Source organism: Nanorana parkeri, unplaced genomic scaffold, assembly GCF_000935625.1.
Source record: "Nanorana parkeri isolate BGI_ZX_2015 unplaced genomic scaffold, ASM93562v1 scaffold664, whole genome shotgun sequence".
In the NCBI taxonomy this organism is placed as follows: Eukaryota; Metazoa; Chordata; class Amphibia; order Anura; family Dicroglossidae; genus Nanorana; species Nanorana parkeri.
This window is the reverse complement of record NW_017306932.1, coordinates 861752-873658: the sequence shown is the minus strand read 5'-3', so window position 1 is coordinate 873658 and position 11907 is coordinate 861752.

The following is an 11907-nucleotide window of genomic DNA, read 5'->3' as shown; positions in this document are numbered from 1 at the left end:
CCTATATTGCTCACTTCTCCTGCCTTCTCCAAACTCTTCACCCTTTTGTGAATAACCCTGATTGTCTTTATTCTGGCTTTTCAAAATAGCAAATGAGATAATTAAGAGATAAGATGAAGGCTTTAGTGCGTAATAACACTTATGGTAGGCAAATCGAACCTTTTCATAGATGTACATCAGAGCAAAAAGGACAACTGAGCAGGAAATTCAGTTCCAAACTAGGGACAATTGGGGTGTAAAAATGCATCAGTGTTTTTTCTTAAATACTAGAGTGCTTCAGCTGTTGATAAAATTCCCTATGTCGGCAGCTAGTTGGAGTTTCGGACTACTACTCCCACACAGAGTGCAATGGTCCAGATCTCCTGCTGTCCAACATGCTCTCTGCACTGTGATCCCACCAACAGTGCTCATGATCCCTGAGCAGTTTTGTTAATTGGAGTACTGTGCAGATGATACCACTACCTAGGGAAATGAGTTCCAAATTTTTTTCTGTTTCAACTGTAAAGAACCCTATATCCAGTTTCAGGTTAAATGTCCTTTCCTCCAACTCTATTGTGGCCACGTGTCAGGGACCTTACTTTAAATATTTTGTTACCATCACTACAGTTACCATTGGTTATTTCTAGACAGCGATAATGTCTTTTCGCCTCTTCTGTAAAGTGAATAAGTGTAATTTACTTAATCATTCCTCATAGCTGAGCCCACATATACAGTAAATTCTGTTACACTTTGCTAATCTTTTTGTAATTCAAGGACCTCTTTCCTGTTGACTGGTGACCAGAACTGGATTGCATACTCAAGATGAGGCGGATCTAGTGTTTGTAAGGGGTTAAAATTATTAATTTATTCCTCAAATAGACATTCTTTTTATTACCTAAGAGTGTTCTGCTTACTTGTTAGATGCGGCCTGGCATTGCATGCTACTAAGCCTGTGGTCTTCATGGCTAAGACCTAACACTTCCTCAGTGACCAGGTAAGTGGAGCTCAGCCATGAAGTCTGTTAAAATCAGGTCAACAAAGTCCCCCATGGAACAGATACCCGAGGATACCCACTGTTACCTTTGTTAGAAATGCGTCCTTGTCCTTTTCCGATTAGTTTGCCTTTGTACTGTACCAGTCCTTATCTGCACCAGTCCTTAGCTGTACCAGACATTAGATGTAGTTTGTTAATGTAGTTCTTAGCTGTACCAGTCCTTAGGATGCATTAGTTCTCTGTTTTCAGGCTATGATTACATAGAAGGGAATTGTTTTGTAGTTCACAAAAGATAGCTACGAAAGCTAATAACATTATATGGTATTATAGTTCAGTGCACAGAAATTGATAAGGACACTGGGATTTTGGCAAATTCCCTAGGTATTTTCTTCTGTTCTTGCAGACAATATACTTGGCACAAAAAAGAAAGCTAATGCTGTTACAACATTTAGGCCCCTATTACATGCATTGGGGGAATATGCATGTCACCGCAATGTACGACAATGCACGTTACATACGTTGCTCTGCCATTCTTTTCAAATGGCACCCCAAAGCTCTGAGGCAATGTATATGCATCGCGGTATGCTACAACACTTTGGGACAAGTCCAATTTTAGGATGTTTTGTTGCGTTGGCAGCCTATTGATTTCACTGTACAGTTCGTTAGTGCACTAAAAGAATGTAACTGGGCCCTCAAGGACTGGTATGTCCCAATATATTACATTTTTATAACTATTAAATTGTCTGTATAGCCAAAACTTTTTTTATTTTTGCATAACGTTGGGATGGTTTAAAACCTCTGCAAGCTTTTTTTGTTTTTTTGCTATGTGTGTACCACTGGGTAAATTTCCATTCACATCCTATCATAAAGAAGCAACAGGAAATTATATAAAATCTGCCAAAGTGAGTGGAATATTCTGCTTAGACAGCGTTGTGTGCGGCACAGGTGTCCCCATTTCAAGGTTTCCCCTCACCTTTTGTTTTTCGGGGACAACTTTAACATTTTGGACTCCCCCTCACTTTCTTTATGGGTGACAGTGGTCATCAGTACAAATAGAGGGATGAATCAAAACTTGACAGAGGGTCTAAGCCTTCCCCTCTCTATCCAGCAAAATGGTTTTGCTAGAGACACACTTTAAGCCCCCATCCACACTTGCAGCGGGCGACGTCATGCACTGCATTTATGTGTGTTTGGTTGTGAATTAAATTCTATGGGCTGCCCTATGTACAAGGGTGGCAAAGAAGCTTATACACCTTTCTAAGCTAAGAGCTTTACACTTTTGTACTGCACATTTTTGCACGTTTCTTGTGCTTGCTGCACTTAGGGTGCCAATAACAACTCGTGTTTTTTGCAAGCTTTCCGTGAATGTGTGAAGAGTAGTAATCACTAATCAGATGGACAAATGATTCTGTGTTGTATATCCTACATAGATATCATGTAGTAGTGATTCATCTTGCATGACACACAATTCTCCAATGGCAACCAAGGGATTGAACAAATGGCATAGACTACACAGGTAGCATGGAGTAGCAATCTGTTTGGGGATCAATCGCTACTTTTAGTGACACATTGGTAGATATTTCATTTAGCTTCTAATATATGATGTGTACCTCCAGCCCTACAAATTGCACATTGTGCTGTTTCTCAGCCGTGCTATAACCTTGATTACCCAAGCACTACGCTAAACACCCTAATGGCTCTTTGGCACTGTTGCCAAGACAGGTGACTTCCAAGGTGGCTGAGAAGGAGCACGATTGTCACTTTGCAACTCCATTCCATTAAGCTAATTGTATTTAATGTAATCTAATTTGCAAACGAGCAACGGTTTGAAGAGTCTTCTCTGTCTTCTGTCTCCTAGAAAATTAGTTTCAGCACAGCTAATCCAGTATTAAATTTCCCCAACTATAAAACTGCATCTATGAAATTTTTTTCCCCCTTCACTCCTGATATTTTTCTTTTTTTCTTTTTCAATCCTGTCTCATTAATTGGCAATCCCGGACTTCTGTTTATCTGAAGTCGGCTTCCTTCCAGGAAAGGGCAAAGGCAGGTAATCTTGGATTAACGGTGCAATGGTTATTTGCAGTAACCCTAAAGGAGAATTATCACCTTTTTTACAAATCATGTTAATTAAATAGAACATGTTAAGAAAATTACCATGACATGTCCTTGGGACACAATTGAAGGGTATTCTGAACGCATTTATATTGTCTCCTTTCCTGAATTAACCTATATAATTCATCCTACTATTTGCATTAAAGGGAAATGATTATGAATTTAAACAGTATTGCGTTTGCTTTGTTAATTGATCATTTACCTTAAAATGATTTTGACATGGTTTTCAAACTTTACATGATCATATCTAACATAATAATATATTGCTAGGAGGATTTACCTAGAGATCAGAAAATGAAGCCTCAAAAATCAAGGATGGGGCTTCTTTTTATTGTAGGAACAAACTGCTAAGAATTATCTAAAGCAGTGTTTCTCGAGATTTCTTCAGTCATGGCACCCTTTAAAAGTATGGAAAATCTCAAGGCACCCCAGTCTAAAATGGGGTCCTCCTTCAGATCAGAATTTACCCTTCAGATGAGATTCCCCCCTTCCCCCCTTCACATCAAAGTCCCCCCTTTTCACATCAGAGTTCCTCCTTTCACATGAGAGTCCACCCTTTATCACATCAAAGTCCCCCTTCACACCATAGTCCCCCCTTTCACATCAGAGTCCCCCCTTTCACATCAGAGTCCCCCCTTTCACATCAGAGTCACCCCTTTCACATCAGAGTCCCCCCTTTCACATCAAAGTCCTCCCTTTCACATCTGGGTCCCCCCTTCACATCTGAGTTCTCCTTTTCACATCAGAGTGCCCCCTTCACATCAGAGTCCCCTCTTCACCTCTTCACATCAGAGAACCCTCTTCACATCAGAGTCCCCTCTTCACATTAGAGTCCTCCCTCACATCAAAGTCCTCCCTTTTACATCTGGGTCCCCCTTCACATCTGAGCCCCCCCTTTCCACATCAGAGTGCCCCCTTTCATATCAGATTCCCCTCTTCACATCAGAGAACCCTCTTCACATCAAAGTCCTCCTTTCACATCAGAGTCCCCCCTTCACATTAAAACAGCAAAAAGTTTCCCACCGCAATCACCAGCCAGCATGCAAAAAACTTGTCTTACTGCTAAGGTTAAAAGCAGAGGTTTAGATACATGTCTTCTGCAGAATATGTGAAAGCCGCACAGCCGCGCCAAGGCACCTGTATATATTACGGTCCTAACTCTAAACTATGAGAGTCTCCATCTTGGAGCACATGTGGCAAAAGATCAAATTGGGTGCAGGTTTGTCAGGAGGAAGCCCAACCTCCCTTTTTTTTTGCATACTGGTTGGTGAGTGTGCTGGGAAACTTTTTGCTGTTGTACTGTATTAAGCCCTTCCATGTGCTGTAAAGCTGGTAACAAATTGATGAGTGCGTTTGCCATTTGTTTTGCTTCCCTTCAAATTAGAGTCCCCTCTTTCACATCGGAGTCCCCCCTGCACATCAGAGTGCCCCTTTACATCAGGGTCCCCCTTTTTACATGAGAGTCCCCCCTCCACATGAGAGTCCCCCCTTTCACCATTCTGCTGCAACACTCTGGTTGAGAGTCTGATCTAGAGACTTTTAGGGGCCCATTACTGCTTTGGATCTGGGAGGATATTGTTACATGGAGAAAGCTACTGGCTATTCAACATTTTTAGGTAGCAAATAGGAGATAACATGGCATGCCACCTCCCCATGGAGGTTCAGTGTCTGTTGTAGAGGTTCCAGGAAAAAATGTTCTCCTGTTGACGATCCTGGAAGCATTAGGGTCACCTTCTGGAAAGATTTGCATGGGGAGGTACCAAGGGAGCATTGAGAATTTCCCTTTGCATTTTGTAAGATCTGAGGTGTAAGGTGTGAAGGGTATATGAAGATTTCTATAGCAGCCTGGTTACAGCAATCTATACCCCACCAGTGTGATTGTGTACTCTCCCATTCCCATAGGTACACTTACATGTGTTTTTGCATGTCTATAACAATGACAATTTAATTAAAATAGCAGATGTACTTCCCGGTGTAAGAAGCAACCGATCATCAGGATATAGATCTCCTACAACAATTCTTTCAGGGGCAAGCCACATCTACAATAAGCTCTGCATCCAATTCATATGGCGTTTCTATCAGGTTTTTTCTTATATAAGTCATATGGAAAAACATGCAGGGATCACCCAGGTGTGCATGTTTATGCTTACAGAGCTAGGATGAAGAGCAAGCCCAGGTCCCTTTAATGCCAACTTATCTCAGGGGAAGTCATTGGTTCTGGTATGAAATTATCCAGGAGAAATAAGCAAGCAATCATTTACAGGTGGATAATATCACTGCTTTAAAGTTACACAATAAGGGCCCCTTTAAACTGATCTAATGCATCCCACCTTCCCTCTGCACAGATTAATATTTACTGAGCTCCGGTGGGCCCAGCCCAGTCATGTGTTTTGTCCCACCCCTGCGCAGTTCATCCCATTGACTTCTATGGATCTCATCTACTTCTGTCTCTCAGCTAGGAAGTGGCCCCATAGAGGTCAATGGGATGTAGTGTTTAGGCACGACCAGGAGAAGGAGACTTTCGCAGCAGGGTGTCAAAAACAACGGAGGCCAGGCCAGTTGGAATTTAGAACGGTGAACATCTGTTTTCTTCGACACTGTATTATCTCCTTTCCCACTAAGATAAGTCAGTAACGGAGTTAACAAGGCAAGCTCTGCCTTCTAATAATAAGGAGGCATGCTTGGCCAGTTTAAGTGTGTATACATATTTTTTATTTTAAAAAAATGTGTTTGGGTAGTCGTACAGTCCAACTGTAGCCAAAACGTTTTTTTTTTTGCATGGGGAAGACTAAAACCACAAAAGGCTCAATTTTCAAAGCTTTAACATAAGGATCTTAATTTTAACCATGTGACTGCAATTTTCAAATCTCATTGGACTCAACCGGACTGAAAAATGTTACTGTTTTGAAAGTAAGTTTTATTATTTCTTTCTGTGACCTCACTGCGGAGATTTCTCTTTTTGTCCCAGTGACACCAAGATTTTCTAACAGGTGTCACAGGGACAGGATGACAGACAGCAGTAAAAACCTGTCTGGAATTCTAAGCTTTACATCTGTTTATTTTTGTCTGTGTCCCCATTGCACTGATTTGCACTAATTTCCTATTCTGACTCTTTTATTATAGAGAGGAAGTGAGGAAAGTCTTCCTTTCAGAGATGCAGACAGTGCTAAAAACCCATCAACACTTCAAACTTTTCCCCACTCCATCCAAAGAAAAAAAAAAGAGGTTTTGTTGGAGTTGGGCTTTAACTTGTGTGTTATGAATAGTTTGTACTTTTCCTCTTGGAACATTATATTTGTTATTGATGATCTTCCTCTTGGCAGTTATGTGGTTTGCTGCTAAAGACATTCCTTAGATTCCGTCCTAGACATAACCCTGAGTACAATGTGGATTTATGTACCAAGCCCTGACTGCAGGTATCTCTATGGGGAGTCATTATACTGAGAATGTGCATAGCCAAGTAACAAGATGCAACACCATGAAAGATGAATCTACCTCCAGCATTAAGATTAACACACAGCATTTACAAACCGGCAAGGCTCAGCACAGCACAACGAGTAAAAGGTCACAAAATATATATATAGCATAATGAGGTAAACACAGGCCTCTCAATGAGAACGTACAATCTTCAATAGTTGGTCAGCTTCTCTAATAAAGGAGACAACTATAAAATAATAATGATTTTGTTAATTTATTACCTCTTCTGTTTCCTTATGTTTGTTTAGGTTCTTGAAGTGTCCATTGTGCCAAACTCATGTACAGACTGTATTTGCTGCCATGGTAATCTGTCTATAACTGACTGTGTAATCTTCATAACAGCACATTTTAATTTTTAACAAGGTAACGTATGAAAATGTCTCACTGGCCATACTGACTGTTAAAAAGCCTCTACAGACAAATGCCATTTACATAATTGATTATTTCACTGCCCTGTCTAAATATATGTAGTTTCATGGAAAAGGGGGAAAAAATCATTCACTCAATTAAAGTCAGCTCAGTACAAGATGGATCCTCATTGATTATAAGGGTTGGTGCACTGAAGAAGAACTCGTTATTAAAGTGGATCAAAACTCAAAAAATGAGGTGACAAAACACTTAGAAATGTTAGTGTGGCTGAGCGGTACCCTGAAAATATACTTTCTGCCCTGAAATCCTGCTGAAATATAGCAGTGTACTTCCTGGGATGTGTGTGCCTTCAGTCTCATAGCTGTATGTCTGCAGTGTGAGGTCTAAGGCACTGCTGCCTCTGACTGCTGGTCTCAGAAGATTTGGAGTGAGATTTTGTGATGTAACTACAGTGCTGCTCACTGTTCTCCTTTCTGGGGGCTTTGATATGAGGAAGCAAAGCCCTGCCTCTACCAAGATTACCACCTCCACACAGAGACACAGTGCAGAACAACGCATTGTAAGTCAATAATAGGGAAAGATCAGCTGCAGAGAGACCACATGCAATACCGGCGGCTAGACCTTTGCCTGCTGCCTGCCTCTTTTTGGGACACAGCTCTTTATTTAAGGTCATATGTGTTTATAATCTAGAATAGGCTTTCATGTTCATACTGTATATTGTGTGATAAGTGTAAATGTCAAGTTCAAATGTAGGTATTTGGCTTCTCTCTAACAGGATAAGAAACATCCAGGGAGTATTTTAGACTATTGTGTCAGTTAATTAGCTAAAACAATGTCCTTCTCAATCTCAACGTTGCAATCACTTTCTGACAGTATTATTCAGAACTATACAAAGTCCTAGATCCTCTCTGTCATCTTCCAGCCTTCTCACCAAGCCTCTAAACTCTCAGAATATATCATCAATACTTCCCTTCCTTTCCTTAGCTACTGAGACAAAGCCAGATTGGGTTCTGGGAGGTCTGGGATGTTTATTACTAACAGTCCTCAGCATTTATTGCCAGCTAGGTAGTGTGTTATTTTGGCTTTATCTCTGGCTGTGTGGGACATCTGAGAAGTTCTCCTCTTGCCTTGGACAAATCAAGATAGGATTAGTTTGCTCTTTGTGTAGTAGCTCAGGAGTTTGGATTTACTCCTAAAGGGTGTTGATGTGAGCGAATCTCTCTTGTCCCGTGGCTCCCAGCAGGATCAAAATGCCATGTAGGATATTTTCTAATGCTTCCCAATTGTAGAGCGGCGTGTGTTGTAAGATATTTGGTCTTGATTAAAGTGTTGAATAGCTTGTGTAACAGCATCCGTACATATCTGATTTTTCAAAAAAGTATCATCGAGTTACCAGGGATATATGATACATTTGGGTGGGGGGTAGGCAGGGCCGGACTGGGACTAAAAATAGGCCTGGGCATTTTAGACTGAGCAGCCCAATCACGTGACCACCAACAGGCCCCACCCCTCACAACGGGGGGCGGAGCCAAACACAGAAGCCCAATCGAGGGGCAGGGCCGGCCACTAGTAAGTACCGGAGGGCTCGATTAGGGATTCCTGCATCAGAAACTTGCGTTTTTCTGCAGTAGCAATCCCTAATCTGGCGTTTACAAGTGACAGCTGTCACCTATTCAAGTTAATGATCAGGTGACAGCAGCTCCATGTAAACGCCTGCACACCGCATGTAATGATACGTGATATGATTACATGCGTCCAGGGAGAGTGATTGATTCCTAGCGGAATGTAAACATATCACGTATCTTTACATGCGGTGTGCAGGCGTTTACATGCAACTACTGTCACCTGATCATTAACTTAGGTGACAGCTGCCATTTGTAAATGCCAATTTAGGGATTTCTGTTGCAGGAAACCACAAGTTCCTGATAATTTCCTACCGACCTTAAGGGTCTGGTATGACTTTGAGGGGAACCCCACACACTTTTTTTTTTCTTTTTCTTTTTTTTTCTTTTTTTTATTGTAACTTGGGGGTCTCTCCTAAACTTCCTACCAGACCTAAAGGGTTCTGTTTTTGGAGGTTCTTCTCCTTCTTCATTTTTTTTCTATTATTTTTCTATAAGTTGAACTTGATGGACTTGCACTGGCAACGTGAGAGCATAAGTAACAGTAATAAAGTAATAGCATAATAAAATACATGTCTGAGCTATACTTGAGCTTACAGCAGGCACTTGTGCGAGTGGGAGAAACAAAGGAGGCGACAAAAGGTCATTCCCCGCACCCAGGCTGAAGTAGTAAAATAACAGTAACAATAAAGCGGTAAAATAATAATACCAAAGTGTATTCAAAAGAAGAGCAACATGTGCAAAGATTTTGCAATAAAAGACAACATTGGGTCAGGTCAGTGTAAGGAATTTGGGTGTCCTATCAGTCCCCAGGAGTTTTGTGAGAGCAATGTCTGCGTGGTTATGCTTTTTTTGGTTGTTTTCATGCCAGACGAATAGGGAATTCAGGTAGGAAGGATTGTAGAAGTCATTCTAAAAGGTCTATCTGAAGTAGCTCAAAAGTTCTCAGAATAGAGAGGAGTTAACCAAATGGAGAATAGCCATTTCCCGTAATAATGGGCTATTATTATTTTTTTTTTTTTTAATGTGCAACAAAATGTACAACCATCCAAAGTTATGTTAGAAGTTAGTAACCGGCGCTATAAAGGGAGTATCGGCTAATGCAACTCTGCTCCCTCCGCCGCAGCCTTGCTTTCTACAGCACCAGCCTCCTTTGCCATCAGGGACAGTGGTACCAGCGGTGCAGCAGAGGGGACATCAGACAGCGCGGTAAAGTACGGTACCATTTACCGGTACACATTACAGTACCATTACATTAAGCAGTGCCTTCAGGGGGGCAGCAGTTGGGGAAGTATGGTACTGGAGTGCTCACTGTCACTGTGCTGGCCGGAGGGAGTCCCCTGTCATCCCCTTAATACAGTATGTCCCTGCAGGCTGATACCTCTCTCCTGCTCTTCAAGTTCCCCCTTTCATGCTACCACCAAACTAGGTCTTATTTTCGGGGTAGGTCTTATATTACAGGAATCTTGAAAAATAGTGCTAGGTCTTACTTTCGGGGTAGGTCTTATTTTCGGGGAAACAGGGTAGCTGTGTGGGGATGAATTGTTTGAGAATGTGATGGTTCAGTGGTTAGGTTGAGGTGGGATTAGTTGGAAAGGAAACCCCCAGCGATAGTTTATGGATTTCTGGGGTTTACGTGCCCTTCTGAGTGTCAAAGCTTGTCTGGGGAGGGCAGGGAAGAATTTAATTTTACTCCAGTTGGAGAAAATTTTCTCTTGGGATCGTTTGAATGATCTCTTCTTTCATTTGTTAATAATAGATTCTGCATATAATATCTCTTTGGCCACCATCTTGGCTGTACACACTGACATGCCACTGACAAAGAGCTTCTGGCATGCCACTCTTTGGGCTTCTTCTTGCCGCTCTGTGATCAAAAGGCTTCAGTTTTGCCACTGTGTGGTAATATGGCCCAGGTGGAAGCGGGAGCTACAGATGTGTCTTATCCCATCATCATCTCACCATGTCACCCCCATTAATAATTAGTACTGCGGTACACCGTGTTCTGGCATCCCTCTTTTATGTGTGAGTGTACTCTTTGTGTTTTTTGGATTGTTCTGGTTTCCTCCCACAAACAAAAGGCACAACAGTGGGTCATTTATATGATCACTGAGTTTAGCCAGACAATCAGAACTGTGAGCTCCTCTTTAGCAATAAAACAATGTCCCCTTCTACTTGCAAGCAGAACCGACTTTCCGGGTAACATTAAAATCTTCAATCACAATGCTCATTGTTTGAATACTTAGGCAGTCCCTTCTGCCAGGTGCCTCATTATTACTGACACATTTAAAATATTTTAACGTTATTACTTACCGGAAACTCTAACAGGCATTTGGAAGGTTAATGACTGAACTGCAAAGTCATGCAACAGAAACTGAATTGACATTCATATTATTACTTATTATTACTTTTACAATTTCATTTTATATAGGAGTAAAGAGTGTGTCTTTGGAATCCAAAGAAACAAAATGTAAGGTATGACACTTCTAATTTAAATGTGTTCCAGGTTTGAGTTAAAGTGGAACTCCACATTAGGGAAGGGCTAGAGGAAAAATCTTCCTAGCAGGGGAGGAGACCACAATAAAATCATACAGAGGTTCTATCTTTTTTCCCTAAAAAAATAGTTTGGCTGTAGTATACAGTTCCTTGTTATGTTATAAATATGGCGATTGATAGTGGAATGGAAGCTTGAACACAACCTTATCGTTCTCATCAACTAATCACCAACTCATCTCTCAAAAAAAGCTTAAAAGTGAATACTATTCCCTCAGGCAACAGCTGCAGTTCCAGGCACTCTTAGGGGAGACATTTTAAAGGATGTCACAACTCACACTGTACTAGAATGCAGATTTCAAGAAACACCAAACATTTCAACCTGTTTCTACTGCGCCAATTGCAAAACCACACAAGTGGGGGTAATTCTAGCACGAAACCTGATATTGCCAATAGTGCATTCTCGGTACAAGTGCAGGCAATGGGTCAAAATCCCTCTAGTCAAGTCTTATTCTGAAAGATAAAGGCTGGGAAGAAGATGGTAAACAGACCTTCTACAATACTGCAATCGTATGAGGGCACCCCATGGTTTGAGTTTTGATGTGAACGATCTTGAGTTGTCAGCACAGAGACCTGACATCAACCTACTAAGCAGCTTTGGGCAGAATTGGAATGCCGATTACGAGCTAGATCTTCTCTTTTAATATCAGTCCCTGACCTCACAAATGGCTCTTCTTGCTGAATGGCCAAAAACTTCCCACAGACACAATCCAAAATCTTGTTGAAATTCTTGCCAGAAGAGTGCATATAGCCAGTGTTATAGCAGCAAAGGGTTGTGTGTGTGTGGAGGGGGGGGGGGGGGGC